Raw genomic sequence first — 16,525 nt, 5'->3', positions numbered from 1 at the left:
ACCAGCCTTTTATTGAACATTCATCATATCAGCTCTGCATCGGTGAAGTATTAACAGGCTCTATCAAGTACTAACCAGCTTTTTTCTTTTTTTGCAATTGAGCTCAATATGCTTTAACCCTTTGTAGCCATTAACAGCCGGCTTATGCATGCAATAATTAACATCTAAACAGGCTTTGTGTATAATTACCAGCAAGTTCTGAGCTTCAGGACACAGTCCTTTATTTTATTTCACATGTTTTATATTTGTCCAACTGTGTATATGCAATTTTGAGGCATTCAGCCATTCAGTGTCTATTTTTAGAAATAACTTTTTACCAATAAATTTGTATATTTACAAAACCAGCAGCTGTTGCACTATCATTCCCTCCGAGCGCCCACAATATTTTCTTTCTTTTTCTGCTTGAGTACGGTAGATACCCAGGTCTACCATTGTGGGCAGCCAGAAGGGTAGTTAGCAATTTATATAAAAAAATTAATATTATCCTTGCTAATTTTGAACTAATCAGCGCCCACATTTGTCTTTGGATCCTTTTTTCTTTTTGCAGAAGCAGCTGGAGAAATTGAAGGAGGAGCTAAGACAGAGCGATTCCGCAAAGTATGTGGGACTTGTGGATGGAGCCCTTCATTCGCTTTGCCAGGATTCAAGGGTGGTCAATCTGTTGAAATCAAAACACTACATTTTGGCCACCGTGCTCGATCCTAGTTTTAAATCCTACGTTGTATCTCTCTTTCCAGCAGACACAAGTGTGCAGAGGTGCAAAGACCTGCTGGTTAGTAAATTGTCAACTCAAGCGGAACGTGACCCGTCAACAGCTCCTCCTTCAATTTCTCCCGCCATTGGAGCTGCAAGGAAAAGGATAACATTTCCTAGCCCACCCACTGGCGGTGATGCAGGGCAGTCAGGAATGAAAGCTGACATCTGGTCCGGACTGAAGGACCTGCCAACGATTACTGACATGTCTACTGTCACTGCATATGATGCTGTCACCATTGAAAGAATGGTGGAGGATTATATGAGTGACAGCATCCAAGTAGGCATGTCAGACGTGTACTGGCAGGAAAAAGGCAATTTGGATGCCCTTGCACAAACTGGCTTTATTTTACCTAAGTTGCCCTCCCTCCAGTGTGTACTCCGAAAGAGTGTTTAGTGCAGCCGGTAACCTTGTCAGCGATCGGCGTAGGAGGTTACTTCCACTAAATGTGGAGAAGATGATGTTCATCAAAATGAATTATAAATTCCTCTGGGAAGATCTTTACCAGCAATTGCTTCCAAAAAGTACAGAGGGACCTGTGATGGTGGATTCCAGTGGGGACGAATAAATACTCCGTGAGGAGGATGTACACAGTGAAAGGGGTGAGGAATCAGAAGATGATAATGAGGTCGACATCTTGCCTCTGTAGAGCCAGTTTGTGCAAGGAGAGATTGATTGCTTCTTTTTTGGTGGGGGCGCAAACAAACCTGTCATTTCAGCTACAGTTGTGTGGCAGACCCTGTCGTTGCAATGATGGGTTTGTTAAAGTGTGCATGTCCTGTTTATACAACATAAGGGTGGGTGGGAGGACCCAAGGACAATTCCATCTTGCACCTCTTTTTCTTCTTTGCATCATGTGCTGTTTGGGACTAGTTTTTTTAAGTGCCAAAAATGGTGGATAAGATATTTCAGAGCGACCAATGGTGTCAATGAATATTATAATAGGAGGGTAAAATATAAAAATGTATTACTCACAATAAAATTTGCACCAATAGAAGATATAAAGACAAACCACAATAAAAAAACCCACAATAAAAAATAAATTAAAAATTATACGATCAGAGATAAAAAAGTCAATACAAAAATATCACCAACATGTATAGAAATTTGTTTAAAAAAAGGGGTATACAGATGTGTCCACATACATCTTTGCTATATCCCGCCATGTATGGCACAGTTTTGCATGCCATAGACTCAGAGATTTAGCCATGCCTTGTGATTTTTCTGAAGGTGCCTCTTTAATATGTTACTTTATACATATTCTATTATGGCAAACAAAAAAATTTAAAATTCATCCACTCGCTACTCGTGAAAAACAGCTTAGCCGTGTTTTGCATGTTGTGCCAAATTTGTAAAAAAGCAAAGATGTAAGAGGACACATCTGTATATGGTAAAACCTATGAGGACTCAATTTAGAAAAAGTATATAATATCGATTAATAAGATCAACTATTGGTAAAAAAAATCAATATCTTAACTTAAGAGAAGGTAGGTATCCCCAACGCGTTTCGTCCTATCTGGACTTCCTCAGGGGGCAATGAGCAAGTGGGACAGCACTGGTATATATACACATGTCAATGAGGAAGTGATCTCTACATCACTTCCTGTCAATTAGGAGCACCAAAAATTAGCATATTGAAATACTTTTTAAAAATAGGCTAACACATGTTCAATCCACTACTTGGATTGAGCTGAGCAGAACCGCTATTATATAAGTCTAATTTGAGCTCAGGGAAGCCTTAAAAAGCTCCCTGAGCGTTGTTTACCCGGACTTCCTGTCCGGACAGTGGGTGACATTACGTCCGCCCCACTTCCGGCGTCATGATTCCTGTACTGCGCATGCGCCGGGTATGGACATCCCGGACCCACGGCGCATGCGCCCGCGAGCAGTGTCCGGATCCTGACACAGTCAGTTGCCGTGTTTACGTCCATTGCGCATGCGCCGGGTACGGACGTCCCGAACACACAGTGCATGCGCCCGCGATCAATATACAATGTTTAATACATGTACAGCATATGATCAAAAAAGGGGGGGGTACTTGTGTGTCTGCAACACCTCCAGGACGAATTCCACTACTAAGGGGAAGTTCTGTATACGGTTATGTTCATTCATTAATCACATCCGATGATATCAAGGGTTGGCATCCATTTTCTTGGAACATGCTGCTTGCAGACACTTACTGCATACAGTCCCAGTGGCCATCTTTGGTGGGATATTTCTCAATGGGAAACACATAGGAAAAATGAAGATAGGAGCAGGGTCATACAAAGGTTTCAGATATAAAAATTGCCTTGTATCATTTATTAGATATAATTTCATAGAGGATATTGATGGTGACTATTATATAAATAGGCTTAGACCCATATACATAAGATGCAAGCTGAGACTAGGTACGTACGAATGTACGGTGTAAAAACATAGAAAATTCATTAAAAATAAATAAAAACATTTTTTTACACAAAAATATTTTTTGCAAGGACAATAATGAAGACCGACACAAATAAGAGAAAATGGGAAAAAGTGGGGGAAAAAAGGGGGGGGGGGGGGGTGCGGAGGGGTTTGGAGAATAGTGGCAATAAGGTAGTGACAAAGTTTTATAAAGAATGCCAGGAACTGAGTTTCTTTCTGGCAGTACAAGAGACTGCATGTGTTTAAAGCTCATTTACATATCACCCAAGACACCAGAAGCCCCTCTAGGGGAAGACATAGTAACACTCTCACATCCCATATTCCAGCCTACAGCACCCGGTCTTCCATGATGGTTCCCCATCTATGTACTGGCCGGGCCCAAACACTGCTTGGCTTCCAAGTTCGGGCGGAATTGGGCATTTCCAGTGTGGTATGGCTGTAATAGTGGTATAATATATGGGTCTGCAAGGTGCGACGGCGAGGCAAAATAAGGTAGGTCACCCCGGTGAGATGGTTAAAAGTGTAATGTGCTTACGTCATAAAAATGGGGCTATTTCATAGCCCTCATTGAAGCCCTCAGGATGCAGTGTGTTCAATTCAAAAATCCAAAACATCTCCCTCTTGGAGAGGAGGTTGCCAAGGTCTCCACCCCTCTCACCCAATGAGACAAGTTCGATGCCTTTGAAGGTCAGTTCCTCAGGGTCTGAATTATGGCACATGTGGAAATGTTTAGAGACCGCATGGGATAGTACCTTGTTTTTGATATTCCTTACATGCTCCTGGATACGGATCTTCAGGGGTCTCTTGGTTTTTCCTATATACTTCATTCCGCATGAGCATTCCAGCATGTAAATCACTGACATCGTGTTGCAGTTAATGAACTCCTTGATCTTGTACTCTCTGGACCCATCTGTATTCCTGAAAGTCTTTCTGTTGGGGTGCAGATAACGACACATATTGCAACGACCACACTTGTAGCATCCGACACACTTGGGCATACCTGATTTGATTTCTTTCTTTCTCAGCATGCTTGGTGCCACCAAGTCTTTGAGATTCTGTGATTTCCTGAATACCACCAACGGATCTTTGGGAAGATACTCCTTTAGAACGGGATCCATTAGGAGGATGTTCCAATGTTTCTTAAGGGTTTTCTTGATGAGGTTACCATGTCTACTGTAGCTGGTGATGAATCTTACTACATCCTCCCCCTTTTTCTTCGTTTTGTACCTCAAAAGTTGTTGCCTCTCCAGGTTTTTAGCTTTATCATTTGCTTCTCCCAAGAGATGGTTGGGATAGCCTTTTTCCTTGAATCGTTCAGTGTACACTTGTAATTGTTGATCACGGTCCTCAGGGTTTTTGCAGTTGCGGGCAATTCTGGTAAACTGTGAAAAAGGGATATTGTTTTTCCATTGTTGGCTGTGATTACCTTTAAAGTTGACGTAGCTGTTCATATCTACTTTTTTGATGAAATTCTTGGAGATCACTTCATTGCCCTCATGCGACAGTACCAGATCCAAGAACTCAATCTCTGTAATGTTTTCATTGGCGGTAAAGCGGAGATTCATCGAGTTGTTAGATAAATATGTAAAAAATTTGTTAAAACTTGTCCCGTCTCCATCCCATACAATTAAAATATCGTCTATGTAACGTTTATAAAAAGCGATATTTTGTTGAAATGGGTGGTCATTAAAAATGTGCTCCTTTTCCCAATGTCCCATAAAAAGATTTGCGAAACTGGGCGTAAAAATCGTGCCCATGGCTGTGCCACAGATTTGCAAGAAGTATGCATCTAAAAATTTAAAATAATTGCGTTTTAGAATAAAATACATCAGTTCGCATAAAAACAGTCTGTGTTCCTCTGTAATGTCTGCATCTTGGCTTAGAAATCCATTGCAAGCCTCAACCCCTTTCTCATGTTCTATGCATGTATAGAGCGACTGTACATCAATTGTGATCCATCTGTAAGTTTCTTTCCACTCGAACGATTCCATCAGGTTAAGGACCGATGTGGTGTCTTTGAGGTATGCCGGCAGGTTTACCACATGTTTTCTTAAAAACAAGTCCACATACTCCGACAAATGTGATGTTAATGAATTAATCCCTGCCACAATGGGTCTCCCTGGTGGGTTTATCATGGACTTATGTACCTTAGGTAAAAAGTAAAAAATGGGGGTGGTGGGGTTGGAATTAAAAAGGTATTGGTACTCGTCTTTAGTTAAAATCTCACATCTGAAAGCTCTCAGGAGTATAGTTCTTAACTCTTCCACGAAACCTTCCTTTGGATCAGTCGGGAGTGGTGTATATGAATTTCTGTCGCCCAATAACCTGTTGGCCTCTGCTACATAGGCCTCCCGGTCCATGATAACCAACCCCCCCCCCCTTTGTCAGCAGATTTTATAACGATACTGTTATTGGCCTGCAAATCCTTAATAGCGTTTACTTCCCTATTAGTAAGATTCTTCTCTTTGATGGGTTCAATTTCAGTATCACATAAATCCCTCTTTACCAAATCATAAAAAATGCCCACGTTATGGCCTTTAGATTCTAGAGGGTAGAATTTCGAAACAGGTTTTAATCCTGATTTTGATTGTTCATAGTTATGAATCACTGCATTTTCTTTTTTAAGAAAATGCCTCTTGAGAGTCCGTTTCCTTACAAATTTGTTTAGATCAATAAAAATGTCAAATCTATTCATACCTTTAGTGGGTGCATAAGAAAGTCCTTTGCTCAATACTGCTGTTTCGTACTCTGATAGTGTGTGACTCGATAAATTGAATATTCCATTTGATGCCTCACCTACTACAGGTGTCGTCTTTTGTTTTTGTAATTGTACATTCCTCCTGCCTCCTCTGCATCCTCTTCTTCTGCGGCCAGTCTTCTTTTCATGGGTGTTGCATTCGTGACCCTGTCCTTTATGATGTTTCTAGCCGTAGTTTTGGGACGTGTATCTGGGCCTGGTGACAAAAAAGCCTCCTCGTTTGTAGAACTCAATCTTTGCAGTGCGGAGAATCTATTATAGGTCTCCGTATTCTGTCTTCTCTGCGGGTAATTCCTCCCATTCTCCATTCCTCCCCTAGATGTGGACTGCCAATATTCCCTTCTAGGTTTGGTTTCTGGCTTGTCTCCTTTGATGAACCTGCTCCAATTCTCGATTCTGTTGTTCTCGTAATCTTGCTTGTCCCGTAGAAATTTCTTGCTTTTATTCCTGATACCCTCATCTTCAATATGTTCAAGTTTCTTATTTAGCACCTTTTCGTTGATCTTAAAGTCCTCCTTGTCTTTAAATACCTCCAATCTATTTTCAGTCTCTTTGATTTCTGATTCCAGATTTGAAATAACACGTTTCTTTTCTGTTACAAGGATCTTCATCAATTTGACTGAACAATCATGGAGTGTATTGTCCCATTCCTTAATAAACTCAGGGTTCTCGGTCCCAAAAGTGGGCTGCTTCGTAATTCTCAGGCCTCTGGGTACCCGGTCCACGCTGATATAATGTTCAAGCCCTTTAACGTCCCACCATGCCTTCACTTCTTTAATTAGTAACCTTTCCATACTCCAAAACATTTCGTCAAGTGTGTCGGTACCGGGTACAGTTTCTGGTTGGCTTGTTTCATTAAAAATTTTGTTGCATGCATTACTCCTTCTGTTGGTGCGTTCACTGGTTCGGAACATACTGTCAGTTATGTATCGGCTTACACAAGGCAGCTGCGGGCAAGTATTACCAAAAACAACGCGTGAAAAGGAGGAAGCTGAGCAGCGCCAATTAGCGATAACAATTTGTACTAGTATATGGACCAGAATTATTACAAATATTCCTACAAATACTCTTAAAATGTACACTCCCTTCAATATATTTAGGGCGTCAGCTCATGTCTTAAGTAAAAAAACACTGGTAAGGTGTTTTACAAGTAATCTCAAAAATGGTGGATAAGATATTTCAGAGCGATCAATGGTGTCAATGAATATTATAATAGGAGGGTAAAATTTTAAAATTTATTAATCACAATAAAATTTGCACCAATAGAAGATATAAAGACAAACCACAATAAAAAAAACCACAATAAAAAATAAATTATACGATCAGAGATAAAAAAGTCAATACAAAAATATCACCAACATGTATAGAAATTTGTTTAAAAAAAGGGGTATATATGGTAAAACCTATGATGACTCAATTTAGAAAAAGTATATAATATCGATTAATAAGATCAACTATTGGTAAAAAAATCAATATCTTAACTTAAGAGAAGGTAGGTATCCCCAACGCGTTTCGTCCTATCTGGACTTCCTCAGGGGGCAATGAGCAAGTGGGACAGCACAGGTATATATACACATGTCAATGAGGAAGTGATCACTACATCACTTCCTGTCAATTAGGAGCACCAAAAATTAGCATATTGAAATACTTTTTAAAAATAGGCTAACACATGTTCAATCCACTACTTGGATTGAGCTGAGCAGAACCGCTATTATATAAGTCTAATTTGAGCTCAGGGAAGCCTTAAAAAGCTCCCTGAGCGTTGTTTACCCGGACTTCCTGTCCGGACAGTGGGTGACATCACGTCCGCCCCACTTCCGGCGTCATGATTCCTGTACTGCGCATGCGCCGGGTATGGACATCCCGGACCCACGGCGCATGCGCCCGCGAGCAGTGTCCGGATCCTGACACAGTCAGTTGCCGTGTTTACGTCCATTGCGCATGCACCGGGTACGTACGTCCCGAACACACAGTGCATGCGCCCGCGATCAATATACAATGTTTAATACATGTACAGCATATGATCAAAAAAGGGGGGGGGGTACTTGTGTGTCTGCAACACCTCCAGGACGAATTCCACTACTAAGGGGAAGTTCTCTATACGGTTATGTTCATTCATTAATCACATCCGATGATATCAAGGGTTGCCATCCTGTCTGACACTGAAGTGCCACTCCTAGATGGGCCAGGTGTTTGTGTCGCACACTTCTGTCGCTTAGCTTAGTCATCCAGTTACCTCATTGCACCTCTTTTTCTTCTTTGCATCATGTCATGTTTGGGGCCTATTTTTTAAAATTGCCATCCTGGCTGACACTGCAGTGCCACTCCTAGATGGGCCAGGTGTTTGTGCCGCCCACTTGTGTCGCTTAGCTTAGTCATACAGCCCCCTCGGTGCAACCTTTTGCCCTAAAAACAATATTGTGAGGTGTGAGGTGTTCAGAATAGACTGGAAATGAAATGAATGTTATTGAGGTTCATAATACCGTAGGATCAAAATGACCCCAAAATTCTGTGATTTTAGCTGTTTTTATGTTTTTTTCAAAAATCATCCAGATCCAAAACCAAAACACAACAGAGTGGTTTTGGCAAAACCAAGCCAAAACCAAACCACCAAAGTGGAATTAAAACCAAAACACAAAACACGAAAAGTGCCAGCCGCACATCTCTAATTTTACATAAAGCACATTACTACCATTAAACTTCAGGCAGTGGCGTAACTAGGAATTTTTCTCCCCAAAGCCAAAACATTCTCTGGTGCCCCCCCTCCCCCATAATTGCCACTAGTAAAGGGGGCATGGCCCTGCTGAAATGGGTGTGGCTTTGCATAAAGGGGCGTGGTATTGCAAGAAAAGACTACTTTATACCCCAGTTTTGCAACCTGCACGCCCAGACATTGGCCACCACAGGAAAAAAAAATAATCCTGATTCATGCCCTTTACATTATTTGTCATTTTTCCTCCTTATAGTAATGTTCAGTATACTTTCTGCCACATACTGCAATGGCCCTTAGATATTAGGCCACACACAATAATGCCCATTACACAATATGCCACACACCGTAATGCCCCTGACACATTATTCCACACACCGTAATGCCTGTGACACATTATGCCATGCATCGCAATGCCCGTTATACATTATGCTACACACTGCAATGCCCTTAAGACATTATACCACATACCACAATGCCCCTGACACATTATGCCACACATCGTAATGCCTGTGACACATTATGCCACGCATCGCAATGCCTGTTACACATTATGCTACACACTGCAATGCCCCTGAGACATTATACCACATACCACAATGCCCGTGATATAGTATACCACACACCGTAATGCCTGTGACACATTATGACACACACCGCAATGTCCGTGATACAATGCCTATTACACATTAAGCCCTACAGTAAGGCTTCTAATTACTTTTAAATTACCTGCTCGTTGCCAGGGGTTTCATGCTTTTAGTTCCATGCACAATGCCAGGGGTTTTCATGCTCAGGGTGTCATGATCGTTGCCAGGGGTTTCATGCGCTAGGTGTTATGTTTGTTGCCAGGGCTATCATGTGCTGGCTGTCAAGCTCGTTAGAAGGGGCTAATATTCATTGCCAGGGGTTTCATGCCCTGGGTGTCATGCTCGTTGCTAGGGGTTAATTCTTGTTGCCAGGTATTTCATGAGCTGGGTGTTGTGCTTGTTACCAGGGGGTAATGCTTGTTGCTAGGGCTGTGCCCCCCAGTGCCACATATGCCCCCAGTGCCAAATATTCCCTCACAGTGGCAGATAAAAATATACCCCCATAGTGCCAAAAACATATATGCCCCCATTGACACACATGCCCCCACAGTACCAGATACACATATGCTCCCAGTGCCAAATATGCCCCCCAGTGCCAGATACACATATGCCTCCAGTGCCCCATATGCCCCCCCCAGTGCCAGCTATACATATGCCCCCAGTGCCAGCTATACATATGCCCTAGTGCCCCACATGCCTCCCAGTGCCAGATACACATATGCCCCCATGCCCCATATGCCCTCCAGTGCCCCATATGCCCCCAGTGCCAGCTGTACATATGCCCCCAGTGCCAGATATGCCCCCCCCCCCTCAGTGCCAGGTACACACCCACCTCCCGCTGCTGTGTGGGAAGGAGGGTACAGTCTGTGAGTCCGGGAAGAAGCCAAAGGGCACAGTGCGCGCCTCTCCTATGTCCGTCCTGTGTCTCCAGCGGCATGTCGGTCAAATGAAGTGCCGGTTCGTGAGACAATCAGAGCTCATGGACAAGCAGCAGCAGCTCCTGATTGGCTGCCGGTCCGCAAGCTCTGATTGGCGCACGAACCAGCGCTTCATTTGACAGACACCCCGCCACCGGAGACCCAGGAGGGACACAGGAGAGGCACGCACTGTGCCCTCTGGCTCCTTCCCAAACTCACAGCAGCAATTAGCGGTGGCGCTCCTGCAGTCTTGCGCCTCTAAGCCTCCACAGTGGCTGCGGAGGTGGGAGTTACACCACTGCCTTCAGGTGTCCTGTTATACCTATTCAGATACTCTGTATAGCCTTAGATAGGTTGCTACTATCCAAGTTAACATTCTGGTGGCATCTGAGAGCCAGTAAGCGCCTAAAGCATGGGGAAATTTGCTCTTCTATAGTAGTTGAAGCCCAGGTTCTGGTTCTAAGAATACTGTTGTATAACAAGGAACCAAATGACTGTATATGACAACATTGCTTCCCAGGTGAGCATGGTTGCAAAATCTTATGTTAGAGAAATTGATGCACACATTAAACTTTAAACAAAAGTCATTGTTGGAGTTTTGCCAGACCTATTCTTGGTCTCTTGTATTTCCACATGAAGTTAAGAAATGTTGAATTAATACAATTATTAATGGCAGAACTCCAATTTTTGAGTTTATAGTATTAATCACATGGGTTATATTTAACCAGACCTCAGAGTAACCTCACACGCCCAGCCTGTCACTGTCTTGCAAGAGCAGACGCCAGTAGCACTTCAGGCAAAGATTCTGATATCCCACTTCTCTGCAAAATGTTCTGGAAACCTCTATGATGCATACACAGAGTGTACGCACAAAGATACTGCTGCTACAGACGGTATCAGAAATGTGATGGATAAATGATGGACTTTCCTGGGCAGTTACGGGGAGTTAGCTACTAGTACATGCATATAGGGCCTGTTCAGCGGGCGTGTTATGTGAGAGTCATTGGCGGGTTAATGTAAGTTGCAGCATTCCCAGCTGCACAGCCATAAGCATAGGAGGCCATGGTGACTAGGAGAAACTGCACCTGCCATGGAGCTGATGCAAGTTTTAATGGTGTAACCAAGCGTGCCATATAAGGAAGTCCAAATCAGTATTACAACATGCATGGGCACACACTCAAAGTGAGTGTCTCAGTCCTTGCACATGGCCAAACTGAGATTGCATAGTTGCAGACGTCCACCAATAGATGCTGCTACGTGCACTTTTAAGTGTGACTCAATCTCAGGCCCCCTGAAAACCCTGAAAAAATACATGTCTGACAGATGAGCTAGGAAGCTGGTGTTGGGGCTAAACTGGCAGCATGAGGTTTATTTTGAATAGACAAATTTAGTATTTTTAAATAGTTATCAGTCAAATCTTATTTAAAGAAGTGAGTATGGACTGAAGTTTAGGCTGTTTATGTTGGGTTCTCTGTTTTAAATGTTTAGGTTAAATCCCTTACTTCTGTCCACTCCAAATAAGATGCATGAATTGTACAAGACATGAAATCCTCTTTATGTGTTTATTTCTGGAAAGTGTTTTTGTACCTTTATTTCATGATGATATGATGAGAACACACCCAGATATATAGGTCTGGCAGATGAATTGCAACATTTGTTTAAGATTATATCCATGCAGAATATTATTCTGTCAGTTATTAATGTTATGTTTCATTTTGATTAAGTTATATATAGTTAAGTGGGAGTGAAATGATAAGCAGGGAGGAGAGAAATGCGGAAGCAGAGACAGGTCAGGAAACACAGAAACATAGAATTTGACGGCTGATAAGAACCACTTGCCCCATCTAGTCTGCCCCTTTTTTAACCTTATTCTTAACTCTAACCCTATTAGATCCTTAATTCTTTGTAAGGATATCCTTATGTCTATTCCACGCATGTGTAAATTGCTATACTGCATTAGCCTGTTTCATCTCTAATGGTAGGCTATCCCACTTGTCCACTACCCTTGTTGTGAAGTAAATTTCTTCAAATTTCCCCTGAACTTGGCCCATTTCAGTTTTAGCATGTGTCCGGTGTTCTAATACCTTTCTTCCTTTGCAGAATGTCTCCCTCCTGTACATTGTTAAAACCCATGATATAGTTGAAAGTTTCTATCATGTCCCCCTTTCCCTTCTCTGCTCCAAACTGTACATGTTAATATCTTTTAGTCTTTCCAGGTAAGTTTTGTGATGTACCTGTAGGCAGGGACGGATTGGGAGATAAAAGTGGCCCTGGAATAAATTCTAGAAGTGGCCTTGTGGCCGGCATCAAATCAACTGTAGGCGGGACCAATACAAAAGTAGGCGGGATTACTGCTTCAAAATATAATGTAGGCGGAGTTACACCAACAAAAGGCAGATCATGTTAGTGTTCACTCTAGGATTTTTAAGGCAGGGTGCTGATCACAGGGAGGGCACATTTTTCATTCGGAAGGGCACTTTTTTAAGTTAGAAGGGCAAAATTACGTACAGTACATACTATAATGCTTGGTGCTCCCATTCCCACAGGACAAAGAATGGACAGTGCGCGCCGAAGGCGCGCGTCAAAAATTTAGGGGCGTTGTTTCATGTGGAAGGGGCGTGGCCACATAACAGTGGCAATTCACATTACACCACACAGTAGTGCACCTAATACACAATGCACCAGGTAGAACCTCCTATACACACTGCGACAAGTAGAGCATGTTATACATATTGCGCCAGATAGAGCATGTTATACACATTGCACCAGGTAGAGAGCACTGAGACACATTGCACCAGGTAGAGAGCACAGAGACACATTGCACCAGGTAGAGCACTGAGACACACTGCACCAGGTAGAGAGCACTGAGGCACATTGCACCAGGTAGAGAGCACAGAGACACATTGCACCAGGTAGAGCACTGAGACACACTGCACCAGGTAGAGAGCACTGAGGCACATTGCACCAGGTAGAGAGCACTGAGGCACATTGCACCAGGTAGAGAGCACAGAGACACATTGCACCAGGTAGAAAGCACTGAGGCATATTGCACCAGGTAGACAGTACAGAGACCCATTGCACCAGGTAGAGAGCACTGAGGCACACTGCACCATGTAGAGAGCACTGAGGCACACTGCACCATGTAGAGAGCACTGAGGCACATTGCACCAGGTAGAGAGCACAGAGACACATTGCACCAGGTAGAGAGCACTAAGACACATTGCACCAGGTAGAGAGCACTGAGACACACTGCACCAGGTAGAGAGCACTGAGACACACTGCACCAGGTAGAGAGCACTGAGACACATTGCACCAGGGAGAAAGCACTGAAACACATTGCACCAGGGAGAGAGCACTGAGGCACATTGCACCAGGTAGAGAGCACTGAGACACACTGCACCAGGTAGAGAGCACTGAGACACACTGCACCAGGTAGAGAGCACTGAGACACACTGCACCAGGTAGAGAGCACTGAGACACACTGCACCAGGTAGAGAGCACTGAGACACATTGCACCATGTAGAAAGCACTGAGACACATTGCACCAGGTAGAGAGCACTGAGGCACACTGCACCAAAAAAATAAAAAAGCGAGAAACCTGGTCCAATGCACTAAAGGGGATCCATGTTAACACATGGATCCCCTTTACCTGAATGCCGGGACCCCACTGTGACTCCTGTCACTAGAGGACCTGGCAGCAAATCAGGGAGCGTTACGTCATAGCACTCTCCTGATTGGCTGAGCGCTCCTGGCCTGTCAATCAGACGGAGCGGTCCTCCATTATTGTCAATGGTGGGAAAATTGCGGTCTGCGGATAATCGGGAGGTTAATTGAGGTCACTCTTGTGGGTGACATCAATTAACTTTGCGGTTAGCCGCAGACATCTAAACCCCCAGACACAAAAGTACACCTCGCACCCCCATACATAAAATTACACCTCACACCCCCAGACACAAAATTACACCTGACACCTATAAAATTACACCTCACACCCCAAGACACAAAATTACACCTCACACCCATAAAATGATACCTCACACCCATAAATTTACACCTCACACCCCCAGAAACAAAATTACACCTCACACCCCAGACATAAAATTACACCTCACCCCAGACATAAAATTACACCCGACACCTAAAAAATTACACCCGACACCCATAAAACTACACCTCACACCCCCAGACATAAAATTACACCCGACACCCATAAAACTACACCTCACACCCCCAGACATAAAATTACTCCTCACACCCCCAGACATAAAATTACACCCAACACTCATAAAACTACACCTCACACCCCAAGACACAAAATTACACCTCACACCCCCAGACATAAAATTACACCCAACACTCATAAAACTACACCTCACACCCCAAGACACAAAATTACACCTCACACCCCCAGACATAAAATTACACCCGACACCTATAAAACTACACCTCACACCCCCAGACATAAAATTACACCTCACACCCCCAGACATAAAATTACACCCAACACTCATAAAACTACACCTCACACCCCAAGACACAAAATTACACCTCACACCCCAGGACACTAAATTATACCTCACACCCCAAGATACTAAATTACACCTCACACCCCAAGACACTAAATTACACCCGACACCTATAAAATTACACCCGACACCCCAAGACATAAAATTACACCTCACTCCCCAAGACACAAAATTACACCTCACTCCCCAAGACACAAAATTACATCTCACACCCATAAAATTACACCTCACACCCAAAGACATAAAATTATACCTCACATCCCCAGACATAAAATTACACCCGACACCTATAAAATTACACCCGACACCCCAAGACACAAAATTACACCTCACTCCCCAAGACACAAAATTACACCTTGCACCCATAAAATGACATCTCACACCCCAAAACATAAAATTACACCTCACCCCCCTACACAAAATTACACCTCACCCCCCCTACACAAAATTACACCTCACCCCCCCTACACAAAATTACACCTCACCCCCCCCACACAAAATTACACCTCACCCCCCCCACACACACAAAATTACACCTCACCCCCCCTACACAAAATTACACCTTACCCCCCAAACACAAAATTACACCTCACCCATAAAATTACACCTCACACCTCCAGAGCACTGTACACGAGTCATACCACCTCACCTCTCCTACTGTAGAATGTGTGCACCCACCGCGGCCGCACCTTCTCTTCCTGCAAGGTCCGCACTGATTACGTCTGTGGCGCTTGGCGCGCGGACCTCCTCTTCAGGTCAGCCGGTTGGGGGCGGGGCCGCTGACTAGAAAACGGCCGCTGCATTGCCCACAATGAAGCAAGTGACATAGAGGGGGGCGGGGCCGGTTCTGTGGCCGCAGCAAGGCATAAGCAGAGTATGTGGAGGGGGGCGTGGCCGGCTCTCCTGATAGCGGCCGCTGCAGCAAGGCATAAGCAGATGACATGGGGGGGTGTGGCCGGCTCCCCTGATAGCGGCCATTAGCCGAAGCAGCTAGGTGACTGGTGACTAGGTGACGTGCCGTGCGGGGGGTGGGGGGGCGTGGCCGCACACAGGCATAAGCTGTTGAGGGGAAGGGGGGGGCAGCATGAGATGGTGATTTGCAGGGCCGGCTCTCCTGACAGCGGCCGCAGACTGTATTACATTATGCAGGTATTGTGCCTGCCTGGTAACGCAGAGGGGGGCGGGGCCGCGTAGGACAGGCGGCCCCACGGCCCAATCGGCCCCCCGGGGAAACTCCCGGTGACTTCTATGGCCAATCCGGCCCTGCCTGTAGGCCATGCACCATTTTAGTTGTCCTTCTTTGAATGCTCTCTAATGTATTACTATCCTTCTAGAGATACTGTATTGCCTCCAGAACTAAACACTATTCAAGATGAGGCCGTACCAATGACCTATACAGTGACATTATTACTTCTTTCTTACTTACTGCTACTGACTCCTCTCTCTATGCAACCAAGCATCTGACTTCCTTTCCTGATTGCTTCGATACGTTGCTTTCCTTCTTTTAAGTCACCTAAAATAGTGTCACCTAGTTCCCTTTCCTCCTCAGTAGAATCCATTAATATTATATTTAGCTTTTGGATTTTTGATACCCAAGTGTACAACATTTCTTGGGAGTGTTGTCCAGAAAGTCTAAGGGTCAGTTATTTTGACATCTCACAAAAATAGGTAAGCTGTAATTAGTAGCACAATAAATGATATAGGACATTGTAGGGGGGATCTACACAGTTTACAGTCAGAGACATGGCCATCAAGGTCTCAGATGTGCTCCAGTCTTAAAGAAGGGGTGTGGTCAAATATGGCATTGTATATACTCCTCACAATGCACACAATTCCCTGTGAAGCATCCACAGGGGGCTGTTGC

At 44.0% G+C, this 16,525-nt stretch overlaps 1 protein-coding gene and 1 pseudogene across 1 annotated transcript in view; one reads left to right on the top strand and one right to left on the bottom strand.

Moving 5' to 3' along the window:
- The window catches only part of LOC134949810 (uncharacterized), a 160,372-nt gene that overhangs the window by 92,143 nt on the left and 51,704 nt on the right, over positions 1-16,525 (top strand). The gene's annotated exons all lie outside the window — the stretch shown is intronic.
- On the bottom strand, positions 3,488-3,607 carry LOC134950006 (5S ribosomal RNA; annotated as a pseudogene).

This window comes from Pseudophryne corroboree, chromosome 8 (genome assembly GCF_028390025.1).
Source record: "Pseudophryne corroboree isolate aPseCor3 chromosome 8, aPseCor3.hap2, whole genome shotgun sequence".
In the NCBI taxonomy this organism is placed as follows: Eukaryota; Metazoa; Chordata; class Amphibia; order Anura; family Myobatrachidae; genus Pseudophryne; species Pseudophryne corroboree.
This window is presented reverse-complemented; position numbering and strand designations above follow the sequence as displayed.